The sequence below is a fragment of the Cherax quadricarinatus genome, chromosome 31, assembly GCF_038502225.1.
Source record: "Cherax quadricarinatus isolate ZL_2023a chromosome 31, ASM3850222v1, whole genome shotgun sequence".
In the NCBI taxonomy this organism is placed as follows: Eukaryota; Metazoa; Arthropoda; class Malacostraca; order Decapoda; family Parastacidae; genus Cherax; species Cherax quadricarinatus.
In genome coordinates this window covers 20,690,879-20,716,852 of record NC_091322.1, presented here as the reverse complement: position 1 = coordinate 20,716,852, position 25,974 = coordinate 20,690,879, and the positions used below count along the sequence as shown (strand labels likewise).

At 41.0% G+C, this 25,974-nt stretch overlaps 2 protein-coding genes across 4 annotated transcripts in view; one reads left to right on the top strand and one right to left on the bottom strand.

The window, feature by feature from the left end:
- Positions 1 to 25,974, bottom strand: part of Rab39 (RAS oncogene family member Rab39) — a 552,594-nt gene that overhangs the window by 66,869 nt on the left and 459,751 nt on the right. The window lies entirely within an intron of this gene.
- LOC128696337 (RNA cytidine acetyltransferase) overlaps positions 1 to 25,974 on the top strand; it is a gene marked incomplete at its 5' end in the record, with an annotated part of 179,451 nt that overhangs the window by 7,093 nt on the left and 146,384 nt on the right.

The following is a 25,974-nucleotide window of genomic DNA, read 5'->3' as shown; positions in this document are numbered from 1 at the left end:
TATGGGCAAACTACCCCTAATGCTTGAATGTTACTTAACCCTTTCACTGTAAAGGCCCCCAAATTAATATTTCTCTCAGTGTCCGTTTAAAAAAAAAAAAAATGTGTTTTTTCTTCTGAAATGATAGAGAATATTTTTCTGGAGGTAATGGTACCAAAAGTACAAAATTTCATGGAAAACTTATGTAATGATGCAGCCACAAAGTTAGTGGTCTCCTTGCAATTTATGCATCAGTGATTTCACCCACTTTAAATCAAATTTATTTTATACCAATTCCATTGCTCTAGTTGACTGAGTTGTTAGGTCTTTCACTAATATGCCTTCACTTTATCAGTTGTGCACAAGAAACCACCTACAATAGACCCTTGGTTTTTGTCGATTTTGGTTATTGCTGATTTTGGTTTTGGCCGACTTTTATTGTCGTTTTTTGGCTTTAGTTTTCATCGATTACCTCTGTTTTCATCGATCGTACGGAACCTGTCCAGTCCCCAGCGTGCAGACAAAGCCGCCTCCCGCACACATTCTCAGCCAGTGTAGCATTCTTTCTCAGTCAGTGAACATATCCTACCAGGTCATATGAAACATTTTATAATACAGTGGACCCCCGCATAACGATATTAATCCGTTCATGAGAGCTCATTGTTATGCGAAATTATCGTTATGCGAATGAATTTTCCCCATAAGAAATAATGGAAATCAAATTAATCCGTGCAAGACACCCAAAAGTATGAAAAAATAAATTTTACCACATGAAATATACATTTTCCTACACACAAAGAGAAGGATACATGCACAATAGTAGAGTAGTACATGCACAGTATATATTGTGCATGTACTACTCTATTAAATGAAGAATAAATGACACTTACCTTTATTGAAGATGCAGCAATGACTGATGAGACACTGTGTCCTGGGAGTGCCTTTTTCTCCTGAGTACTGTAGGTCCTGTTTGGCATTTTCTTCCAGAACAGGCCTTATCACACTGTGTATGTCACTACGATTCTTAAATCTCTCGAACCAACCTTTGCTGGCTTTAAATTCACCAATATGAGCACTAGTTCCAGGTATTTTTCCCTGTTCATCTGGGTGTTAGTCGACTGGTGTGGGTTACATCCTGGGAGACAAGATTAAGGACCCCAATGGAAATAAGTTAGACAGTCTTTGATGACACACTTTTTTGGGTTATCCTGGGTGGCTAACCCTCCGGGGTTAATTGTTTCTCGGTAATTGTTTCACGTTAAGCCACATCAACAACACTCTCTCCACATCTTCGAGTAATACAGCTGATGGTGGTGCAGCAACAACAACAGCTGTGGTGCAGCAACAGCTGACTGGTCCAATTTATCAGCTGACCGTGGTACGATAGTATTTATCACCCTTTTTACCACAGGGCTGGCACTAGAAGCTTTCTTTGGGCCCATGGTGGCTTATTTAGCAGTTACAAGCACTATAAATAATGGAATAATACAAATGTATCGAATGTATGCATGCAACCGGCCACCCTGGCTTGTAAACAATGACAGCAAGGCAGGCGCTCAGGCTGGACGGACAGGTTCGGGATGAGTCATGTTCAGAAACAGCTGATGGTGCAACAGCAGCTGACCATGGTGCAGCAGCAGCTGACTGATCCAGCAACAGCTGACTGGTCCAGCAACAGCTGACTGATCCAGCAACAGCTGACTGATCCAGCAACAGCTGACTGATCCAGCAACAGCTGACTGGTCCAGCAACAGCTGACTGATCCAGCAACAGCTGACTGATCCAGCAACAGCTGACTGATCTAGCAACAACTGACTGATCCAGCAACAGTGATTCTTAAATCTCTCAAACCAACCTTTGCTGGCTTTAAATTTACCAATATGAGCACTAGTTCCAGGCGTTTTTCCCTGTTCACCTGGGTGTTAGTCGACTGGTGTGGGTTGCATCCTGGGAGACAAGATTAAGGACCCCAATGGAAATAAGTTAGACAGTCTTCGATGACACACTTTTTTGGGCTATCCTGGGTGGCTAACCCTCTGGGGTTAATTGTTTCTTGGTATTCTCAGTAAGCCACACCAACAACGGTGCTACAGCAGCAGCAGCAGCAGCAGCAGCTGACAGTGCTACAGCAGCAGCAGACAGTGCTACAGCAGCAGCAGACGATGCTACAGCAGCAGCAGACGATGCTACAGCAGCAGCAGACGGTACTACAGCAGCAGCAGCAGACGGTACTACAGCAGCAGCAGCAGACGGTACTACAGCAGCAGCAGCAGCAGCTGACGGTGGTACAGCAGCAGCAGCAGCTGACAGTGCTACAGCAGCACCAGCAGCTGACAGTGCTACAGCAGCAGCAGCAGCTGGCAGTGCTACAGCAGCAGCAGACAATGCTACAGCAGCAGCAGACGTTACTACAACAGCAGCAGCAGCAGCAGCTGATGGTGGTACAGCAGCAGCAGCATCTGACAGTGCTACAGCAGCAACAGCAGCTGACAGTGCTACAGCAGCAGCAGCAGCTGACAGTGTAGCAGCAGCAGCAGCTGACAGTGCTACAGCAGCAGCAGACAATGCTACAGCAGCAGCAGACGGTGCCACAGCAGCAGCAGATGGTACTATAGCAGCAGCAGCAGCAGCAGACAGTACTACAACAGCAGCAGCAGCTGACGGTGGTACAGCAGCAGCAGCAGCTGTTGGTGGTACAGCAGCAGCAGCAGCTGACGGTGGTACAGCAGCAGCAGCAGCTGACAGTGCTAGAGCAGCAGCAGCATCAGCAGTTGACCATGGTACCACAGTATTTCGATAATATTTCTCACCCTTTTTACCACAGGGTTGGCACTAGAAGCTTTCTTGGGGCCCATGGTCACTTATTTTGCAGATAAAATCACCAAAAACACTGTAATAATACGAAATGTTACAATTGTATGCTTGGATGTTACCGTGGAGGCTGGCTTGTAAACAATGCCACCAGCGGAACATGTGAGGCTGGCTCAGGCCTCACATAGACGTGTCTCGGACGAACAGCGTTGAGCGGGTTTTTTAGCGGTATGCGAGGCAAAATCTTAGCGATAAAATGTATCGGTATGCGGATTTAACATTATGTAAGGCCAACGGTATGCGGGGGTCCACTGTAATCCATTGTTTTTGCCACTTATTTATCGTGTGTGACTGCTAAATAAGCAACCATTGCCCCAAAGAAAGCTCCTAGTGCCAGTGCTTTGGTAAAGAAAGTGAGGAACACCTTAGAACTGAAAAAAAAATCCTAAGAAAATATGATAGTGGCATACGCATTGCTGAACTCGGCAGGATGTACAGGAAGTCGCCATCAACAATCAGCTCCATTGTAACAGAGAAAAGAAATTATGGAAGCTGATGTTGCAAATGGGATGAATGCAATAACCTAACAGAGATCCCAGACATTTGAAGAAGTGGAGAAATTGTTGTTGGTGTTAATCAGAGAGAAAGAGTTAGCAGGAGATTGTGTTGTGCAGTCAATTATTTGTGGAAAGGCAGGGCAGTTGCATAAGGATCTCATAAAGAAACTGCCTGAAACAAGTGGTGATGAAAGTGAATTCAAGGCCAGCGAAGGCTGATTCAAAAATTTCAAGAAGCGAAGTTGCATACACAGTGTTGTAAGGCTTGGTGAGGGTGCCAGTTCAGACAAACAAGCGGCTGAAAAATTCATGCGGGAATTCAAATGTTATGTAGAGTCTGAAAAATTTCAGTCCCAACAAGTGTTCAGTTGTGATGAAACAGGCCTCTTTTTGAAGAAAATACCAAAGAGGACTTACATCATGCAGGAGGAAAAGGCACTGCCAGGACACAAGCCTATGAAAGACAGGCTAACTCTCTTGTTGTGTGGTAATGCTAGTGGGGATTTCAAAATCCCAGAGTGTTCAAGGAAAGCAGTGTTGTCAAGAGTAAATTGTGTGTGATGTGAAAGGCATACAGTAGGGCATGGGTAACAAGAAAAATTTTCCTGGAATGGTTTAATGAAGTGTTTGGCCCGAGTGTGAGAAAATACTCCTGGATAAGAAATTGCCACTCCAGTGCTTCCTGTTAATGGACAGTGCTCCTGCTTATCCTCTAGACTTGGAAGACCAATTGTCTGAGGAATTCAGTTTTGTAACAGTGAAGTTTTTACCTCCTAACACCATTCCTCTCTTCCAGCCCATGGATCAGCAGAGAATTGCAAACTTCAAAAAAACTGTACACCAATGCAATGTTTCAGAGGTGCTTTGACAACCTCGGACTCTGAATTGACCCTAAGAGAGTTCTGGAAGAATCTCTTCAGTATTTTCCACTGCATAGGCCTTATAGGTAAGGCTTGGCAGGGAGTGACTTCCAGGACGATGAACTCTGCTTGGAGAAAATTGTGGCCAGATTGTGTCCAAAAGAAGGATTTTGAAGGGTTTGAGGCTGACCCTGTCGACCCTACACCTGTTGTGCAATCAACTGTGGCATTGGGGAATTCCATGGGGCTAGATGTGAGCGGCCAGGATGTGAAAGAGTTGGTGGAGGACCACAATCAAGAGCTAACCACTGATGAGCTGCAAGAGCTTCATCTGCAACAGCAACAGATCACAGCTGAGGAAATTGCTTCAGAGGAGGAGAAGGAAGAGAGATGGAAGAAGATGCCTTCTTCAAAGATTAAGGAGATTTGTGCAATGTGGCCTAAAGTGCATTCATTTGTGGAGGAACATCACCCTGAGAAAGCTGTTGCAATCCATGCTGGTGACAAAGGCAATGCCATGTCCCATTTTAGGCAAATCTTAAAGAGACACCAGAAACAGACCTTTCTAGACAGATATTTTGTGCAGCTCGGGTCCAGTGACTCTCAAGCTGGTCTTAGTGACAGTAAAAAACAAAGGAGGGAAGTGACCCCAGTTAAGGACTTGGTACCTAGAGTCCTTATGGGGGGGGATTTCCCTTCCTAACAATAATCTATCTTCACTCTCCCTTCATCCCTGCCTTCCTTCCAGCAACAACAGCCTTCAAATCAAATCAAATCAAAGTTTATTCTCTATAAGGATTACAATCAGGGTTTACAGATTTTGGTTATTGTGTGGTTTACATGTAGTAAAATACTAATCACAGAGGAGGCCACTAGAACACCTAGCATGGCTAGGCATTTCGGGCAAACTTAGATTAATTCTTAACCCTAAATTACATAAGAACATAAGAACATAAGAAAGGAGGAACACTGCAGAAGGCCTGTTGGCCCATACTAGGCAGGTCCTTTACAATTCATCCCACTAACAAAACATTTGCCCATCCCAATTTTCAATGCCACCCAAGAAACAAGCTCCGATGTGCAAGTCCCACTCAAATCCAACCCCTCCCACTCATGTACTTATCCAACCTAAATTTAAAACTACCCAAAGTCCTAGCCTCAATAACCCAACTAGGTAGACTGTTCCACTCATCAACTACCCTATTTCCAAACCAATACTTTCCTATGTCCTTTCTAAATCTAAACTTATCTAATTTAAATCCATTACTGCGGGTTCTCTCTTGGAGAGATATCCTCAAGACCTTGTTAATATCCCCCCTATTAATACCTATCTTCCACTTATACACTTCGATCAGGTCTCCCCTCATTCTTCGTCTAACAAGTGAATGTAACTTAAGAGTCTTCAATCTTTCTTCATAAGGAAGATTTCTAATGCTATGTATTAATTTAGTCATCCTACGCTGAATGTTTTCTAACGAATTTATGTCCATTCTGTAATATGGAGACCAGAATTGAGCTGCATAATCTAGGTGAGGCCTTACTAATGATGTATAAAGCTGCAGTATGACCTCTGGACTTCTGTTGCTTACACTTCTTGATATAAATCCCAGTAATCTATTTGCCTTATTACGTACGCTTAGGCATTGCTGTCTTGGTTTAAGGTTGCTGCTTACCATAACCCCCAAGTCCTTTTCGCAATCTGTATGGCTAAGTTCTACATTATTTAACTTATAAGTGCTAGGGTTATAGACACTCCCGAGCTTCAGAACCTTGCATTTATCCACATTGAACTGCATCTGCCACTTTTCTGACCAAGAGTAGAGTTTGTCTAAATCCTCCTGAAGTTCCCTAACATCTACGTTTGAATCAATTATCCTACCTATCTTCGTGTCATCGGCGAATTTGCTCATATCACTAGCAATTCCTTCATCAAGATCATTGATATATATTATAAACAACAACGGGCCCAAGACTGATCCCTGTGGAACGCCACTTGTTACTGATCCCCACTCGGATTTAACCCCATTTATGGACACTCTCTGCTTCCTGTCTGTGAGCCATGACTCGATCCACGAGAGCACCCTCCCCCCAATGCCATGAGCTGCTACTTTCTTCAACAGTCTTTGGTGCGGAACTCTATCAAATGCCTTACTAAAATCTAAGTAAACAATATCAAATTCTTTATCGTGGTCAACAGCCTCAAAAGCTTTACTGAAGAAAGTTAATAAATTAGTTAGACAAGACCGGCCTCTTGTGAATCCATGCTGAGTATCATTAATCAAGCTATGCTTATCGAGATGGCTTCTTATAATCTCAGCTATAATTGACTCTAGCAACTTGCCTACAATTGAGGTCAGGCTTATTGGGCGGTAATTTGACGGTAACGACTTGTCCCGTTTTAAAAATAGGAATTACATTAGCCATCTTCCACATATCAGACACTACACCTGTTTGAAGAGATAAATTAAAAATATTAGTTAATGGTTCACAGACTTCCATTTTGCATTCCTTAAGAACCTTTGAAAAAACCTCATCAGGACCCGGTGACTTATTTTGCTTCAGTCGGTCTATCTGCTTCACAACCATTTCACTAGTGACTGTGATGTTACATAATTTATCTTCTTCTGATCCACTATAAAAATTAATTACTGGGATATTATTAGTGTCTTCCTGTGTAAAAACCGAGAGAAAATAATTATTTAAAATCGAGCACATTTCATTCTCTTTGTCAGTAAGATGCCCATAGTTATTTTTAAGGGGACCTATCTTATCTCTGACTTTTGTTCTATATACCTGGAAAAAACTTTTTGGATTAGTTTTAGAATCCCTAGCAACTTTAATTTCATAGTCCCTTTTAGCTTTTCTTATCCCCTTTTTAATGTCCCTCTTAATGTCAATATACTGATTCATAAGATGACCCTCGCCTCTTTTGATACGCCTATAAATTCCTTTCTTATGCCCTAGTAGATATTTCAGCCTATTATTCATCCATTTAGGGTCATTTCTATTTGATCTAATTTCCTTATAAGGGATAAACGTTCTTTGAGCAGCATGTATTGTGTTCAGAAAACTGTCATATTGATAGCTCTCTTCGTTACCCCAGTCAACAGATGATAAGTGTTCTCTAAGCCCATCGTAATCTGCTAAGCGAAAATCTGGGACTGTTACTGAGTTATCCCTACTATCATACTTCCATTCAATTCTAAATGTAATTGATTTGTGGTCGCTAGCACCCAGTTCCTCTGAAACTTCTAAATTATTAACAAGGGATTCATTGTTTGCCAGAACTAAGTCAAGCAGGTTATTTCCCCTTGTAGGTTCTGTCACAAACTGCTTCAAAAAACAATCCTGAACTACTTCTAAGAAATCGTATGATTCTAAATTCCCAGTCAAGAAATTCCAATCAATATGACTAAAGTTAAAGTCTCCTAGAATTACTACATTATCGTGCCTTGTGGCCCTAACAATTTCCTCCCATAGTAGTCTCCCTTGGTCCCTATCTAAATTTGGGGGACGGTATATCACACCTAAAATTAATTTTTCATGCCCCTCTGAAAATTCTATCCAAACAGACTCTGTATGTGTTACTTCAGACTTAATACCCGTTTTTATGCAACAGTTCAAGCAATCTCGGACATACAATGCCACCCCACCCCCCTTCCCGATACTTCTATCTACTTGGAACAATTTAAAACCCTGAATGTGACATTCTGCAGGCATGTCCCGACTTTTTGAATTAAACCACGTCTCAGTAATGGCAAATACATCTATGTTACCTGCACTAGCAACTAGTCTCAACTCGCCCATCTTATTCCTAGCACTGCGACTATTTGTGTAATAAACTTTTAATGACCCTCCTCTCTCTTTACCCTTCCTGCTTTTTTCTATTATTCCACTAAACCTATTACTGTCCTTGTCAATTAGTGCCACTGGCTTTCCAATATCCACCTCATTTTGCCTATTACTAGTTCTCCTAGTACTCATATTACTACCCTGCGACTTCACAGTTTTCCTGCAAAAACCCATACCTCTAACTAATCCTAGTTTAAAGTCCTAACAACCCCCTCAACTGAGTTAGCAAGAAGACCCACACCTGCCCTGGATAAGTGAACCCCATCCCTGGCATACATGTCATTTCGGCCATAGAAGTTGTCCCAGTTGTCAATGAATGGTACTGCATTATCCTTACAGTGTTTATCCAGCCAACAATTAATACCAATTGCTCTGGACAACCATTCATTACCAACACCTCTTCTTGGCAAAATGCCACATATAACAGGGCGCCCCCCCCTTCTTCCTAATCATGTCTATAGCTGTCCTGAACTTTCTAACTAAATCCTCACTTCTACGCTTGCCAACATCATTGCCTCCAGCACTGAGGCAAATAATAGGATTGATCCCATTACCGTTCATGATGTTGTCAAGCCGGCTAACAATGTCCTCCATCCCAGCCCCAGGAAAGCATACCCTTTGTTTCCTACTCCTGTCCTTCAAGCAGAATGCCCTATCCATGTATCTAACCTGGCTATCCCCAACAACAACAATATTCTTACCTTCCTTGTTGTCGTTCGTCGTGACGATCCTAGTAGTAGACTCACATTCGTCGGGTAGCACCGAGAATGCGTTGGAGGTTTCCACGGGAGTTTCCACAGCAGTCTCTTTCTTCTTCATCGTTTCTGGCTTTCCATTCGTCTTCTTGATCGTCAACTTCGTCGTCCCCTGCTGTCCAACCACTGACCACGATCCCTTCTTGACCTGAGGACTCGAAACAGGAGGACTACTACGAATCCTCTTGTTTTCTTCGGTCAGTCGCCGTATCTCCATCTTCGCTGCCCTCAATTCTTCCTTAAGTTGCTGGTAAAGTTGCTCGATGGAGGGCATCTTGGTTCAGTCCACGGGAGCAAACAAGACACTTCTTCACAGAGTTAAGTACAGGTCAGCACTCAAAGTACAGGTCACCACTCAAGAGCACACAAACAGGTCTTCACAGAGCTAAGTACACGTCACCACTGAACTAAGTACAAGTCACCACTGAGCTAAGTACACGTCACCACTGCTAAGTACACGTCACCATTGTGCTAAGTACACGTCACCACTGAGCTAAGTACACGTCACCACTGAGCTAAGTACACGTCACCACTGCGCTAAGTACACGTCAACACATTGTGGAGTAAGTTGATTAAATACTAAGTGACAAATACTAGTTCGTGAGTTTAGCAATGTGAATGCTTTTGTTTTGGCACAATACATAGGTAAGGTAAGTGTCATGTTTAATGTTCATTCTTTTGTGCATTTAAATGTATATTTAAGATAAAAAAAATTTTTTGTTGATACTTCTGGGTGTCTGGAATGGATTGATTCCATTTACATTATTTCTTATGGAGAAAATGGTTTCAGTTTTGGCCGATATTGGTTTTGGCCGATGGCTCTGGAATGGATTAAGATTGAAAACCAAGGGTCCACTGTATTTGACTATTATAACTACCCTATAAAGCAGCCAGAAGCTGGTAATTTGACCAATTTTACACAAAATAAAAGCAATACCAATTTATAGAATGCAAAATAAACAATATAGACATTCCCAGCACTAAAACAACATTTTCTCTGTTCAGTAATCCTTTGTTTCCATCACATAGAACTATTTCATTGATGAAAGGGTCCCTGACGTAGATCTATGCCCAAATTCTAGCGACTTTAAATATAGTAAGTGAAGCTTGGTAGGCCTACATATGAGAGAATGGATCTGCATGGTCATTGTGCACATTATACAGAATTTCGGGGCCCTTGTAGTGCTTTGTGGGAATGCTATATGTATTTATTTCACCTTGTTTACATATCATGTGGATGCAAAGACCTCACTCCCAGGGAAAATGAATGAGTTTCATTCCCATTGACTGCTCCAACAATGATAATTATGGAACCAGTGAGGAGTTCTTTGGTTTAAAAAATATAATGACCAAAAGTGATGCTCAGGACTCTGGAAATATAGCTGAGAGGTGATTATTGAATACCCTCTTGTTTGAAGTTGATCATTTCCTAACAACACTTCCTGCCACAGAAAAGATAAAATGGGCTTAGAAGAGATGTTATGTTTGTGCACACACAATAAGGTGCCAAGCATAGTTCAGGCACACATTTTATGTGTAGATATGTGTATAATACAGTTGTGTTTGGAGAAGTGTTTTATAAACTTCCACAGACTGTAACAACTCTATGTACGTGACCAGTGCCTAAATGTGTGCACATAAATGTTAGAATGTTAATACAGTGGACCCTTGAATCTTGTAATTAATCTGTTCCAGAGAGTCTGACAAAAGGCGAAATTTACGAATGGCGAAACCATTTTCCCCATAAGAAATAATGTAAATCCAATTAATCCGTTCCAGACACCCAAAAGTATTAACAAAAAATATTTTTTTTACATTAAATATAGATTTACATACAGAAAAGAATGAGAAATCAAGTATAAAACAATAACATCACACTTACCTTTATTGAAGGCTCTTGTTGGTGTATGGAAGATGGGAGGAGGGGAGAGGATGGAGAAGTTGCACTACTGTTTGGAAGGGTAATCCTGTTTCATAAAGACTTTAGGTACCAAGTCCTTATCCGGGGTTACTTCCCTTCTTTGTTTTTTAATGCCACTAGGACCAGCTTGAGAGTCACTGGACCCCAGTTGCTCAAAAAATTGTTCCAGAGAGCTCTGTTTCTAGTATCTCTTTAACCCTTTCAGTGTCCAGACCCAAAATCTGAGACGTGTCCACAGGGTCCAAGAATTTAAAAAAAAAAAAAAAAAAATTATTTTTTCTTATGGAATAGTAGAGAATCTTCTTCTGATGGTAATAAGATAAAAAGTACAAAATTTGGTGGTGACGAAATTATGCTCTCACGAATTTTGATGTGTCAGCGATATTTGCGCATTGGTGATTTTGCCGAGTTTGACTCCCATTTTGGGCCAATTACATTATTCCAGCCGACCAAATTCTTAGCCATTTTGCTAGCATTACTTCTTTTTTATCAATTGAGCGCAAGAAATCACCAAGTCAACTGTTTCAACTACCCAATAAAGTGATCGGAAATTGGTAATTTGGCCAATTTAACACAAAGTTCAAAATATTCCCATTTCAAAATAGGGTCCAGAATAAACAATGCAGGCATTCCTGGCACTGTTCATTAGTTATGTTTTCAGGCTTTACAAATGAATTTCATTTTGATTTTTTATTCACATAATGAATTTTTATTTAAACCAAAAAATGGAAGATTACTGGTATGCAATTTTGCAATAATTGTATAAATAATATCAGCGCATTTGTGAACACACATAACACCCACCAGCTGACATTTATTGGATGAGTGATGTGATTTGTTTACTCTTGAACATCAGCAAAAATTTGACGTTTCTGCTACTTTGAGCTCAGTTTCAAGTCATTTCCAATACGAAAACCAGTCAAAATCATCCCTATATTTGTAATATATCTTTCATTCTATCAAATGAGGCCAAGAAATCGCAAATACAACTATAAAAAACCTACAATAAAGCACCGCAAAGTCGCTGTTTTAATCCAAAATTACAGTCTCAGTTTTTGTTCTCTCATGCACTGTGTTATGCAGGATTTGTTTTATGTGGTGCACACTTACCACATAGATGTATTCTCTCATATCTAGGCCCAAATTTACCACTCACAGCTTATCTGAGTGAGCTGAGCTCATGGTGTAGAACTACGGTTTGGATACAGAACTCAGAGCCATAGAACTACGGCACGGACCCTGAAAGGGTTAAAATTTGCCTAAAATGAGATTAGACATTGTCATTGTGCATGTTGCTGACACAGCTTGCAACAGCTTTGTCAGGGTGATGTTCTTCCACAAAAGTTTGTACCTCAGTTCACTTTGCACAAATGTCCTTAATCTTTGAAGAAGGCACGTTCTTCCATCTCTTCACTTCCTCCTCTGATGCAGTTTTCTGAGCTGTGATCTGTTGCTGTTGCAGATGAAGGTTTGGTTGGGGACGAATCCTTGAGCCTCTACATAGTCCTTGAATTCCTACACGAATTTTTCAGCTGCACATTTGTCAGAACTTGCAGCCTCGCTATGCCTTACCACACTGTGTATGCTTCTTAAATCTCTCAAACCAGCCTTTGTTGACCTTAAATTCACTAACACCAGCACTCGTTCCAGGCATTTTCTTTACGAGATTGGCATACAACTGCCTTGCCTTTTCACAAATTATCGACTGCATAACACTATCTCCTGCTAACTGTTTTTGGTTGATTCACACCAACAACAAATTCTGAACATCTTTGAGTATTTGTGATCTCTTTTTTGTGAGCAACAACAGATTCCATGATTTCCTTTGTCATCACCACAATGGAAGTGATGGATGTATGGGGCATCCCATACATCCTGGCAGGATGGGCCACATGCACGCCACTTTCATATTTTGCAGTGATTTCTTTCTTGAATTCTATCATGTTTCTCACATTCTTTACCAAAGGGCTGGCACTAGAAGCTTTCTTTGGGCCCATGGTGGCTTATTTAGCAGTTGCAAGCATAAAAAAGAATGGAATATTATGAAATGTATCATATAAATGCATGGGGTGATGGCCACTCGCAAATGAACAATGCCACACTGGCTGGGAATGGTGTGTGGGGCGCCTTTGTGTGGTGCGGATGCGCATGTTCCAGGTAACTGACGAATGGTGAAGCAAATTACGAATCACGAGGCTATACTATTTTGAAGAAAAAAGTTGTCGAATGGCAAAATTTACGAAGTGTGAGGCTTACGATACTCGAGGGTCCACTGCAATGTGAAACATTTTACCTGTGTGGGTTATGTTGCATGAACTTGTTACAAATGCAAATTTTTATTTCTTAGCTAAAGGTTACAATGTGTGATTTACATTTTGTAAAGTGTTGTTAAGTACAGTGGACCCCCGCCTTATGAACGCATCGCGTTACGTTAAATCCGCCATATGAAGCATTTGAACACAAAAATTTTGCCTCGCCTCATGATAAAAAACTCGCCTTACGTGATTCGTCTGGGGCACATCCCACGTGTGGCCTCAGCACCAGTGTTTACAAGCCAGCCAGTGCGGTCGCATCTACACATACATTCAGTACATTTCACGTTATCCCAGTGCTTTTAGTGCTTGTAACTGCAAAATAAGTCACCATGGACCCCAAGAAAGCTTCTAGTGCCATCCCTGTGGTAAAAAGGGTGAGAATTAATATGGAATTGAAAAAGAGATTAAGGAAATGTGTGCAAAGTGTGTTGAACTGCAAACCTTTACGGATGAAAATCACCCTGACACAGCTACTGCAAGCCGTGTTGGCAACCTGTACAATGACAATGTTATGGCCCATTTTAGGAAAGTCTTAAAGGAACGGGAGATACAGAGCTCTATGGACAGATTTGTTGTGCGACAGAGGTCCAGTGACTCTCAGGCTGGTCCTAGTGGCATTAAAAGAAGGGAAGTAACCCCGGAAAAGGACTTGTTACTCAAGTCCTAATGGAAGGGGATTCCCCTTCTAAACAATAACTTCCACACTCTCCCCTCCTCCCATCCCATCAATCATCACCAGATCTTCAATAAAGGTAAGTGTTATGCATTCTATTCTTAGTAGAGTAGTAATTGTGCACGTCTTCTTCAGTTTGTGTGTATTAAAATTAATATTTCATGTGGTAAAAAATTTTTTTTTTTCATACTTTGGGGTGTCAGGAACGGATTAATTTGATTTCCATTATGTATTTCTTATGGGGAAAATTAATTCGGCTAACGATAATTTCAGCTTACGATGAGCTCTCAGGAACGGATTAATATCATAAGGCGGGGGTCCACTGTACAAAGAAAGCCACTAACATTACTGAGCATTTCAGGCAGACTAATCAATGCTGACACACTATTTAACCTTTTGAGGGTTTCGGACGTGCTAGTACGGCTTAGGCGCAGGGGTTTTTGACGTACTAGTACACATAAATTCTAGCGCCGTCAAATCTCGCGGGAAAAGGCTGGTAGGCCTAGATGTGAGAGAATGGGTCTGTGTGGTCGGTGTGCGCGGTAGAAAAAAATCTGGGACCCAGTGGTGCATTGTGGGAACGCCATCTTAGTACACAATGTCCACCATGCCTCGCGGTAAGAAGTTCCTCTCTCTTTGGCGAATTGGGACACTTTTGTTTCCCAGTGACAGTTCTAATACAGATGGAAGTGCCAGTGAAGATGAGTTTCAAGGTTTTGGTGAGGTTTTGACTGAAACTAATGACCATAATATCAGTAATAGTGAGGAAAACCCACGACCCTCAGCCTTCCACCTCTGGTGCTGGGCTGTCTTGTTCACGTTCAGTTGTACCAGAATCAAAGAGGAAACTCCTATTTTCCCAAATCCCAGACTCAGATGTGAGCATTTGTGATGATAGTGATAGTGATTATGAACTACAAGCTCTTGAAAACAGTTCCAGTAGTGATAGTGAAGTGGAATATTCCCCAGTGACGCGTCAGTATATGCGACGATATATGCGCTCTGGTAGTGTGCCATATGCTATTCCAAGGGAAAGGAGTACATCTTGGAGTACATCCTGTGGCTGTACAACAGGAACAGACAGTGAAAATGACGATGATAGTGTTGCAATTGGGATGGAAAATGCGCATGGTGGTGGTAGTGGTGGTGATGGCCATGAGGCACCAGCAGTGGGCCATGGTACCACCCACGCTGCCACCCACTCCGCTGCCTCAGCTGATCTACAACAAAGGCCACCATCCCCCACCCACCCACCACACCAGCCTCCACAACCACAACCTCCACAACCACCTGTTATTGTCCAGTACCCACCAGCAGACCGCACCTGGGATTGGCAGGAAGCTGTCAATTTTGTTCCAAATGCCCACCAGTTTGATGACAGCCAAAGTGGAACACGGCCATCTTGTACACTTGGGAACAATGCCACTGAACTGGAATGTTTTGAGTTATTCTTTGACGAACCCCTGATGGAAAGTATTGTCATGGAAAACAGCACATACTACGAGTACACCATGGCAAACACAATACTTTCACCAAAATCACATCTACACCAGTGGAAGGAGGCAACTGTGGCTGAGATGTATCTTTTCTTTGCCACAATAATGCTTATGCCACATGTGTATAAGCACAAAGTGAAATCATACTGGTCAACAGACAGCCTGATTGCAACCCCAGGTTTCAGTGATATAATGACATAATCGATATGTGCTAATGTTACGTATGCTTCACTTCTCAGACAAAACCAGGCCTGGCAGAAATGACAGGTTATATAAGATTAGGCATGTGTTTGTGTATCTGAAAGAGAAATTCAATATGTATTTTTATCCCTTCAGGAAGCTTGTAATTGACGAGTCTTTGATTCTGTTCAAAGGAAGACTCTCTATATATACACAAACCAGCAGTACATACCAAGCAAGAGGAAATGCTTTGGTATAAAGTTGTTTGTGCTTTGTGATTGTTACAGTGGTCTGGTATTGAATATTATTGTGTACACTGGAAGTTATACATTGCAAAATACCAGGAAGTTATTGGGCATCTCTGGTGATGTGGTTAGAACAATGACAGAACCATACCTTGGTAAGGGGCATATATTATATACTGATAACTGGTACACAAGCCCCTCACTCAGTGATTTTTTGCGAGTGAACATGACAGATGTGTATGGCACAGTGCGTGTAAATCGGAAACATATGCCCAGGTTTGACGCTGGCACTCGTAGAGGTGATGTGCAGGCGTTTGCTGCCAATGACATCATGGCATTTCGGTGGCATGACGAACGAGATGTCACACTGTTGTCATCAGTTCACCCTAATGAAATGGCAGACACTGGCAGGCAGCATAGAGAGAGCAGTGAACCCATTCTAAATCCTGCAGCTGTGATTGATTACACCTTCAGTATGCATTCAGTGGACAAATGTGACATGCAAATTGGGTTTGCTGATTGTGTTCGCAAGAGTTATAAGTGGTACATAAAACTCTTTTTCCATCTTCTGGACATTTCCATGCTCAATGCTTATAATATGTATAAGATGAGGACCAGAAACAAACCACAATACGGCGAATTCTGTTTGTCTGTCATCAGACAAATAGTATTCAAGTACCAAGGAAGAACACCTGCAATAGACCGCCCACCAAATTATCAACAACTACTTTCTCGTCTGAAGCATGGTGATCACTTCCTGGTAAAACTGCCTGCTACTGCTTTCAAGAAAAAGGCTCAGAAGAGGTGTTACATCTGTGCACATACAAGGAAACCCCCACAACAACGCAGAGACACTCGTTTTATGTGTGAGGAGTGTAAAACACCACTGTGCATGACACCATGTTTCAAAGACTTCCACAGGCTGCAGAACTTCTAGAAACATTCCCTGTGACTGTATATGTGTATATAAAATATAGAAAAATAGTAATAAACAACATTTCATATCGTTTGTTTGTGTTAATATTTTTTATAAACAAAACAATGACAACAGTGTTTATGCCCTTATTGTGTAGTATTGAAAAAGAAAAAACTTACAAAATACTGATCATATTGGCCTCACAGGCCATAAAAGTTACTTGGAAAAAGAAAAATTAAAAAATAATAGAAATTAGTACATAAGAAAGTAAATAAAAGAATACCAGGAGACGGCAGTCGGCGATGTTGCCACATTGTCCCCCTTTTTCATCAACTTCACGCCTCCATATCTCGGTAAGTATTGATGGTAAAAAATTTTTGTTTAGCCTATAATATTAAAAAAAAAACAACTAATTTTTAATAAGAATTTTTTTTTTTTTTTTTTTTGAAATTTGGCCGACCCTGAGAACAAGTCTCTGAGAGGACCTGTAGTCCCTCAAAAGGTTAAAACTAGACATTGGTTATAGAGTGGTCAATTTTAATTATTCATCATTTTACATTATTACAATAGAGAGCTAGTCGAAATATTATAATTAATAAGATTTATAGTCGAGGAGTAGTAAAAAAAAAATGAAAATATCACAATTAGTACAATTTACAGTGTTACAACAGTCCTAAGTTTTTTGGAATTTCTTGAATAGTTGAATGATTTAGTATGTGTTGGTATAGTTAATCTTGGGAGATGAGATGATTTTTTTAGTATAGCCCTAAACTGATTGGCAGACAGGGAACCTTTTGCTGGTTCAGGCAATGAATTCCAGATCTTGGGACCCTTGATGTTTACCTGGAGAGAGTTCCGGGGGTCAACGCCCCCGCGGCCCGGTCTGTGACCAGGCCTCCTGGTGGATCAGAGCTTGATCAACCAGGCTGTTGCTGCTGGCTGCACGCAATCCAACATACAAGCCACAGCCCGGCTGGTCAGGTACCGACTTTAGGTGCTTATCCAGTGCCTGCTTGAAGACAGCTAGGGGTCTATGTGCATTGCATTTTTGCATAGGGTGAGATGGACACGAGGGATGTCAAAGAGTGTTTTGTGCCTTGTGTTGTGCCTGTTGTAGCTATCAAGGAGAAGTTTGAGAGGAGGGTTTATATTGGAGTTTAATGTTCTATATACATACAGCCTCTCCCTCCTCACTTAATGATGGAGTTCCATTCCTAAATCCACATCGGTAAACGAATTCATTGCTAAGCGAGGAGCATTCTATAATGGTAGCGGGTTTATGTTAACTATTCATTCATTGATTGATTCATTCAAGTTTATTCTCTATAAGGGTTACAATGTGGGGTTTACAGGTTTTGGGTATTGTGTGGTTTACATGTTATAATATACTAATTACAGAGGGGGCCACTAGGACACCTAGCATGGCTAGGCATTTCAAGCAGACTTAGATTAATTTTTTTTATTATTAACACACTGGCCGATTCCCACCAAGGCATGGTGCTTTACAGAAGGGTGCTTTACACTACAGTTTTTAAACTGCAACATTAACACCCCTCCTTCAGAGTGCAGGCACTGTACTTAGATTAATTAGATTAATTCTTAACATTAAATCCTTACAGATTATGGTATTAAGGCTAAGTGACTACATCATAATTTGTGAGTTTAGCAATGTGAATGCTTTTGTTTTGGCACAATACAAGGTGTCTATATTGGAGTATCATAGGCAAACTTATGACTGGTTATCATGTAGTTAGTTGTCAGGGTGGATCAGGGAGATAAGATGTTTTCTAACTGTAGTTTTGAAAGTGATGAATGTGTCTGCAGTTCTAGAGTTTTCAGGTAGGGTGTTCCAGATTTTATGTCCTTTGAAATACATTGAGGCAGTAGGTAAAATGAAAGGGGGTAAGGCAGCCGGGATTGATGGGATAAAGATAGAAATGTTAAAAGCAGGTGGGGATATAGTTTTGGAGTGGTTGGTGCAATTATTTAATAAATGTATGGAAGAGGGTAAGGTACCTAGGGATTGGCAGAGAGCATGCATAGTTCCTTTGTATAAAGGCAAAGGGGATAAAAGAGAGTGCAAAAATTATAGGGGGATAAGTCTGTTGAGTGTACCTGGTAAAGTGTATGGTAGAGTTATAATTGAAAGAATTAAGAGTAAGATGGAGAATAGGATAGCAGATGAACAAGGAGGCTTTAGGAAAGGTAGGGGGTGTGTGGACCAGGTGTTTACAGTGAAACATATAAGTGAACAGTATTTAGATAAGGCTAAAGAGGTCTTTGTGGCATTTATGGATTTGGAAAAGGCGTATGACAGGGTGGATAGGGGGGCAATGTGGCAGATGTTGCAAGTGTATGGTGTAGGAGGTAGGTTACTGAAAGCAGTGAAGAGTTTTTACGAGGATAGTGAGGCTCAAGTTAGAGTATGTAGGAAAGAGGGAAATTTTTTCCCAGTAAAAGTAGGCCTTAGACAAGGATGTGTGATGTCACCGTGGTTGTTTAATATATTTATAGATGGGGTTGTAAGAGAAGTAAATGCGAGGGTCTTGGCAAGAGGCGTGGAGTTAAAAGATAAAGAATCACACACAAAGTGGGAGTTGTCACAGCTGCTCTTTGCTGATGACACTGTGCTCTTGGGAGATTCTGAAGAGAAGTTGCAGAGATTGGTGGATGAATTTGGTAGGGTGTGCAAAAGAAGAAAATTAAAGGTGAATACAGGAAAGAGTAAGGTTATGAGGATAACAAAAAGATTAGGTGATGAAAGATTGAATATCAGATTGGAGGGAGAGAGTATGGAGGAGGTGAACGTATTCAGATATTTGGGAGTGGACGTGTCAGCGGATGGGTCTATGAAAGATGAGGTGAATCATAGAATTGATGAGGGAAAAAGAGTGAGTGGTGCACTTAGGAGTCTGTGGAGACAAAGAACTTTGTCCTTGGAGGCAAAGAGGGGAATGTATGAGAGTATAGTTTTACCAACGCTCTTATATGGGTGTGAAGCGTGGGTGATGAATGTTGCAGCGAGGAGAAGGCTGGAGGCAGTGGAGATGTCATGTCTGAGGGCAATGTGTGGTGTGAATATAATGCAGAGAATTCGTAGTTTGGAAGTTAGGAGGAGGTGCGGGATTACCAAAACCGTTGTCCAGAGGGCTGAGGAAGGGTTGTTGAGGTGGTTCGGACATGTAGAGAGAATGGAGCGAAACAGAATGACTTCAAGAGTGTATCAGTCTGTAGTGGAAGGAAGGCGGGGTAGGGGTCGGCCTAGGAAGGGTTGGAGGGAGGGGGTAAAGGAGGTTTTGTGTGCGAGGGGCTTGGACTTCCAGCAGGCATGCGTGAGCGTTTTTGATAGGAGTGAATGGAGACAAATGGTTTTTAATACTTGACGTGCTGTTGGAGTGTGAGCAAAGTAACATTTATGAAGGGATTCAGGGAAACCGGCAGGCCGGACTTGAGTCCTGGAGATGGGAAGTACAGTGCCTGCACTCTGAAGGAGGGGTGTTAATGTTGCAGTTTAAAAACTGTAGTGTAAAGCACCCTTCTGGCAAGACAGTGATGGAGTGAATGATGGTGAAAGTTTTTCTTTTTCGGGCCACCCTGCCTTGGTGGGAATCGGCCGGTGTGATAATAAAATAATAAAAAATAAAATACATTGAATTTTTGTAAAGGTTTAGTCGAACACGGGGAATGCCATAGAGATGTTTGTGTCTGGTGTTATGCCTGTGGATCCTGTCACAACTATCAAGAAAGTGTTTTAGGTCAAGGTTAATATTGGAATTTAAGGTCCTGTAGATATAGATTGCACAGTAGTAAGTGTGGATGTTCTGAACAGGGAGTAAGTTTAGATCTATGAAGAGTGGGGGGGGGTGTTGCCAGGGATGGGATTTAGTGATTATTCTTACTGCGGCTTTTTATTGGGTTATTATTGGCTTTAGGTGTGTTGCTGCAGTTGAACCCCAAGCACAGATAGCATAGGCGAGGTATGGATATATAAGTGAATGGTATAGTGTGAGAAGGGCAGTTTGCGGTACGTAGTATCGTATCATGGAGAGGATCCCCATCGTTTTGGATACTTTTTTTGGTATGTGTTGGATATGGGTGCTGAAATTTAGGTTGTTGTCGAGGTATAGGCCAAGGAATTTGCCCTCATTATGTCTGGCAATTAGAGTGTTGTCGATCTTAATGTTAAGTTGCGCAACACCTGCTCTGCTGCCAAATATAATATAGTAGGTTTTGCCAGTGTTAAGTGTAAGTTTATTGGCTGTCATTCAAGTCGATATTTTGAGCAGCTCCTCGTTAACAATGGTGTTGAGGGTGGCAAGATTAGGGTGGGAGATGACATAAGTCGTGTCGTCAGCAAAGAGAATGGGTTTCAGGTGTTGGGATATGTTTGGAAGATCATTGCTGTAAGTGAGGAAGAGCAGGGGTCCAAGGACACTTCCCTGCGGAACTCCAGTATCAAGTGGCTGTATTGATGAGGCTGTGTCTTTAATGGTGACATACTGATACCTATTAGAAAGGTAGGATTTAAAATATGCAAGCGCATGGCCTCTTATACCATAGTGGTCAAGTTTGTGGAGTAGGATGCCGTGGTCTACTGTGTCAAACGCTTTTCATAGGTCAATAAAAATTCCTAGCAGATATTCCTTATTTTCCAATGCTGTGTAAAGCAGGTCTAGCACTTTTATAATTGCATCATTAGTGCTTTTATTTTTCCCGAATCCAAATTGGCAGGGGTTGAGTATGTTTTGTGCCGTTATAAATGAATGTAGTCTCCTGTGCACGAGTTTCTCGAAGATTTTGGATAGCAATGGTAAGTTTGATATTGGCCTATAGTTGTTTACGTCTGTAGGGTCACCACCTTTATGTATTGGTGTAACCCTTGCTGTCTTGAGTAGTGTCGGGAAAGTGCTAGTTTCTAGTGACTTGTTAAAAAGTAATGTAATAGCATGCGAAAGGACATGGGCCGCTTGCTTGTACAATAATGGTGGGACGTGAGACAGATTCCTTGAGTTATTTTTAAGTGACTTTATGATCGCGGTGACTTCTGCGGGCTCAGTTGGTACAAGATAGAAGGAATTTGTTTATACAGTAGTGTACTCTATATTGTAATAAACAGAATAGAGGAAATCAGCTCTAATATATATTATTTACGTATGCACATAATGGTCAGAGAGCCCGTCTTAAGTCCGAGTTGTTGGTAAACAAGTACGTTGCTAAGTGAGGAGAGGCTATATATTGTTTACAAAACTTGTTTACACTAACAAATAGGTAAAAATGTTCCTTATTACTAATGTTCTATCATATTTATGCATGTATACATTCACTGGACGTGTTCCTAGAACTGTTGCAATTTTGCCGAACTCCGAAAAATAGTGTCATGCTCAGTGGTGTTTTACACTCTTCATACATTAATCAAGTGTCTCTTTTTTTTTGTATACACAAAATAAAACATTTCTTCTGAGCTCATTTCTTCTTAGTAGGAGGAGGTTGTGTTAGGAAGTGATCACCATCAGGGAAGAGAGAGGTGAAGGTTTATAAACTAAAAGAGGAGGCAGTTAGGGTAAGATATAAACAGCTATTGGAGGATAGATGGGCTAATGAGAGCATAGGCAATGGGGTCGAAGAGGAGCGATTGGTGGAATGATGATGTAAAGAGAGTAGTAAGGGAGAAAAAGTTAGCATATGAGAAGTTTTTACAAAGTAGAAGTGATGCAAGGAGGGAAGAGTATATGGAGAAAAAGAGAGAAGTTAAGAGAGTGGTGAAGCAATGTAAAAAGAGAGCAAATGAGAGAGTGGGTGAGATGTTATCAACAAATTTTGTTGAAAATAAGAAAAAGATTTGGAGTGAGATTAACAAGTTAAGAAAGCCTAGAGAACAAATGGATTTGTCAGTTAAAAATAGGAGAGGAGAGTTATTAAATGGAGAGTTAGAGGTATTGGGAAGATGGAAGGAATATTTTGAGGAATTGTTAAATGTTGATGAAGATAGGGAAGCTGTGATTTCGTGTATAGGGCAAGGAGGAATAACATCTTGTAGGAGTGAGGAAGAGCCAGTTGTGAGTGTGGGGGAAGTTCGTGAGGCAGTAGGTAAAATGAAAGGGGGTAAGGCAGCCGGGATTGATGGGATAAAGATAGAAATGTTAAAAGCAGGTGGGGATATAGTTTTGGAGTGGTTGGTGCAATTATTTAATAAATGTATGGAAGAGGGTAAGGTACCTAGGGATTGGCAGAGAGCATGCATAGTTCCTTTGTATAAAGGCAAAGGGGATAAAAGAGAGTGCAAAAATTATAGGGGGATAAGTCTGTTGAGTGTACCTGGTAAAGTGTATGGTAGAGTTATAATTGAAAGAATTAAGAGTAAGATGGAGAATAGGATAGCAGATGAACAAGGAGGCTTTAGGAAAGGTAGGGGGTGTGTGGACCAGGTGTTTACAGTGAAACATATAAGTGAACAGTATTTAGATAAGGCTAAAGAGGTCTTTGTGGCATTTATGGATTTGGAAAAGGCGTATGACAGGGTGGATAGGGGGGCAATGTGGCAGATGTTGCAAGTGTATGGTGTAGGAGGTAGGTTACTGAAAGCAGTGAAGAGTTTTTACGAGGATAGTGAGGCTCAAGTTAGAGTTGCTGCCTCAAACGAGAAGTTATTTGGTGATCAGTTCATCGGCCTAGGAAGGGTTGGAGGGAGGGGGTAAAGGAGGTTCTTGTGTGCGAGGGGCTTGGACTTCCAGCAGGCATGCGTGAGCGTGTGTCTGATAGGAGTGAATGGAGACAAATGGTTTTTAATACTTGACGTGCTGTTGGAGTGTGAGCAAAGTAACATTTATGAAGGGATTCAGGGAAACCGGCAGGCCGGACTTGAGTCCTGGAGATGGGAAGTACAGTGCCTGCACTCTGAAGGAGGGGTGTTAATGTTGCAGTTTAAAAACTGTAGTGTAAAGCACTCTTCTGGCAAGACAGTGATGGAGTGAATGATGGTGAAAGTTTTTCTTTTTCGGGCCACCCTGCCTTGGTGGGAATCGGCCGGTGTGATAATAAATATAAATAGTATGGAAATGTCCATGAGATGGAATAAGAGTTTCATGTACCACTTATAACTCTTATGAACACAATCAGCAAATCCAATTTGCATGTTACATTTATCCACCAAACCTATATTGAGTGTGTAGTCAGTCACAGCTGCAGGTTTTAAAATTGGTTCATTGGACACTGTATCCACCCTGCAAGTATCTTTCATTTCATTATGGTGAATGGATGTCAACAATGTGACATGTCGTTTGTCATGCCACCGTAATGCCATAATGTCATTAGCAGAAAACACCTGCACCTCACCACTATGAGTGCCTGCATTAAACCTGGACGTATGCTTATGATTTGAGTTCACTGTACCACATGTCTGTCATATTCACCAGTTATCAGTATATAATGTATGCCCCGTACCAAAATGTGGTTCCATCGTTGTTCTCACTATGTCACCTGAGATACCCAATAACTTCCTGGTATCTTCCAATGTTTTCTTCCTGTGTACACAATTATATCCAGTACAATACCACTGTCACAATCACAAAGCACAAACAACTTGATACCAAACCATTTCCTCTTGCTTTGTATATACTGCTTGAAAGACAGTCTACTTTTGAAGAGAATCAAAGACTCATCAATAACAAGGATCCTGAAGGGATAAAAATACATACTGAGCTTCTGTTTCAGATACATAAAAATTTTTTAATTTTGTAAAACCCTGTCATTTCTGTCAGGCCTTGTTTTGTCAGAGAAGTGTAGCATACATAACAGTAGCATAAATCTGTTGATTGGGATAATATTACTGAAGGCTGGGGTAGAAATTAGGCACTCTGTGGACCTGTGTGATTTGATATTATGCTTAAACACATGTGACAAAAGCATTATTGTGGCAAAAGACAAATACATCTCAGCCACCGTGGTCTCCTTCCACCAGTGTAGTTGTGACTGTGGTGAAACGTGTGTTTGTCATGGTATAATCAAAGTGCCTGTTGCTTTCCCTGACAATAATTTTTATCAGGGGTTGATCAAAAAAGAGTTCAAAAAATTTTGGTTCACTAGTAGTGTTCCCAGAGGTACAATTTGGCAGGATTCCACTGTGATTGACACCAAATTGATGAGGATTGGGCACAAAATTTGCATTTTGCGGCCAATCCTACATATGGTTTGTTGGTGGGTACTGGATATTAACCCTTTCAGGGTCCGTCCCGTAGATCTACGGCTTTACGTTCAGGGTCCAAACCGTAGATCTACGTCATGAGCTCAGCTCACTCTGATAAATTGTGAGTGGTACATTTGGGCCTAGATATGAGAGAATACATCTATGTGGTATGTGTGCACCACATAAAACAGATCCTGCAGCACACTGTGAATAATGAGAGAAAAAAACTGAAATCATGATTTTTCGATTAAAACAGTGACTTTGCAGTGTTTTTTCGTATGTTTTTTATAGTTGTATTTGCGATTTCTTGGTCTCATTTGATAGAATGGAAGACATATTACAGAAATAGAGATGATTTTGTTTGGTTTTAGCACTAGAAATGGCTTGAAACTGAGCTCAAATATACAGAAATGTTAAATTTTTGCCGATATTCAAGAGTAAACAAACGACCTCACACGTCTAATACATGCCAGCTGGTGGGTCTAATATGCATTCACAAATATGGTGATGATATTCATACAATTATTACAGTATTGCATAACAGTAAATCTTCTATTTTTTGGTGTGAATAAAAATTCATTTTGTGAATAAAAAATAAAAATGGAATTTATTTGTAAAGCCTCAAAACGTAACTAATGAACAGAGGAAATGTTAGTTTAGTTCCAGGAATACCTACATTGTTTATTCTGGACCCTATTTTGAAATTGGAATATTTTGAACTTTGTGTTAAATTGGCCAAATTAACAATTTCCGATCACTTTATTTGTAGTTGAAACAGTTGACTTGGCGATTTCTTGTGCTTAATCGATAGAATAGAAGTAATACTAGTGAAATAGCTAAGAATTTGGTTGACTGGAGTAATGTAATTGGCCTAAAATGGGAGTCAAAGTCGGCAAAATCGCCAATTCGTAAATATCGCTGACACATCAAAATTCGCGAGAGCATAATTTCGTCAATTTTCCATCAAATTTCATACTTTTTGTTTTATTACCTTCACAAAAAGATTCTCTACCATTTCATAAGGTTGTGGTTGTGGTTATGCAGGTTGTTGTGTAGGGGCAGTTGAAGATTGTGGATGTGCTGAGTCAGTGGTGTGGCTCCCAGCCTGGGCTGTTGGTGGTGCCACATCCTGCATGGCACCACCACCACCTACTGACGTATGTGGTCTATCATCCATTCCAATTGTAGCCTAATCATCATCACTTTCAATATCTGTTCCTGGTATAGGAACA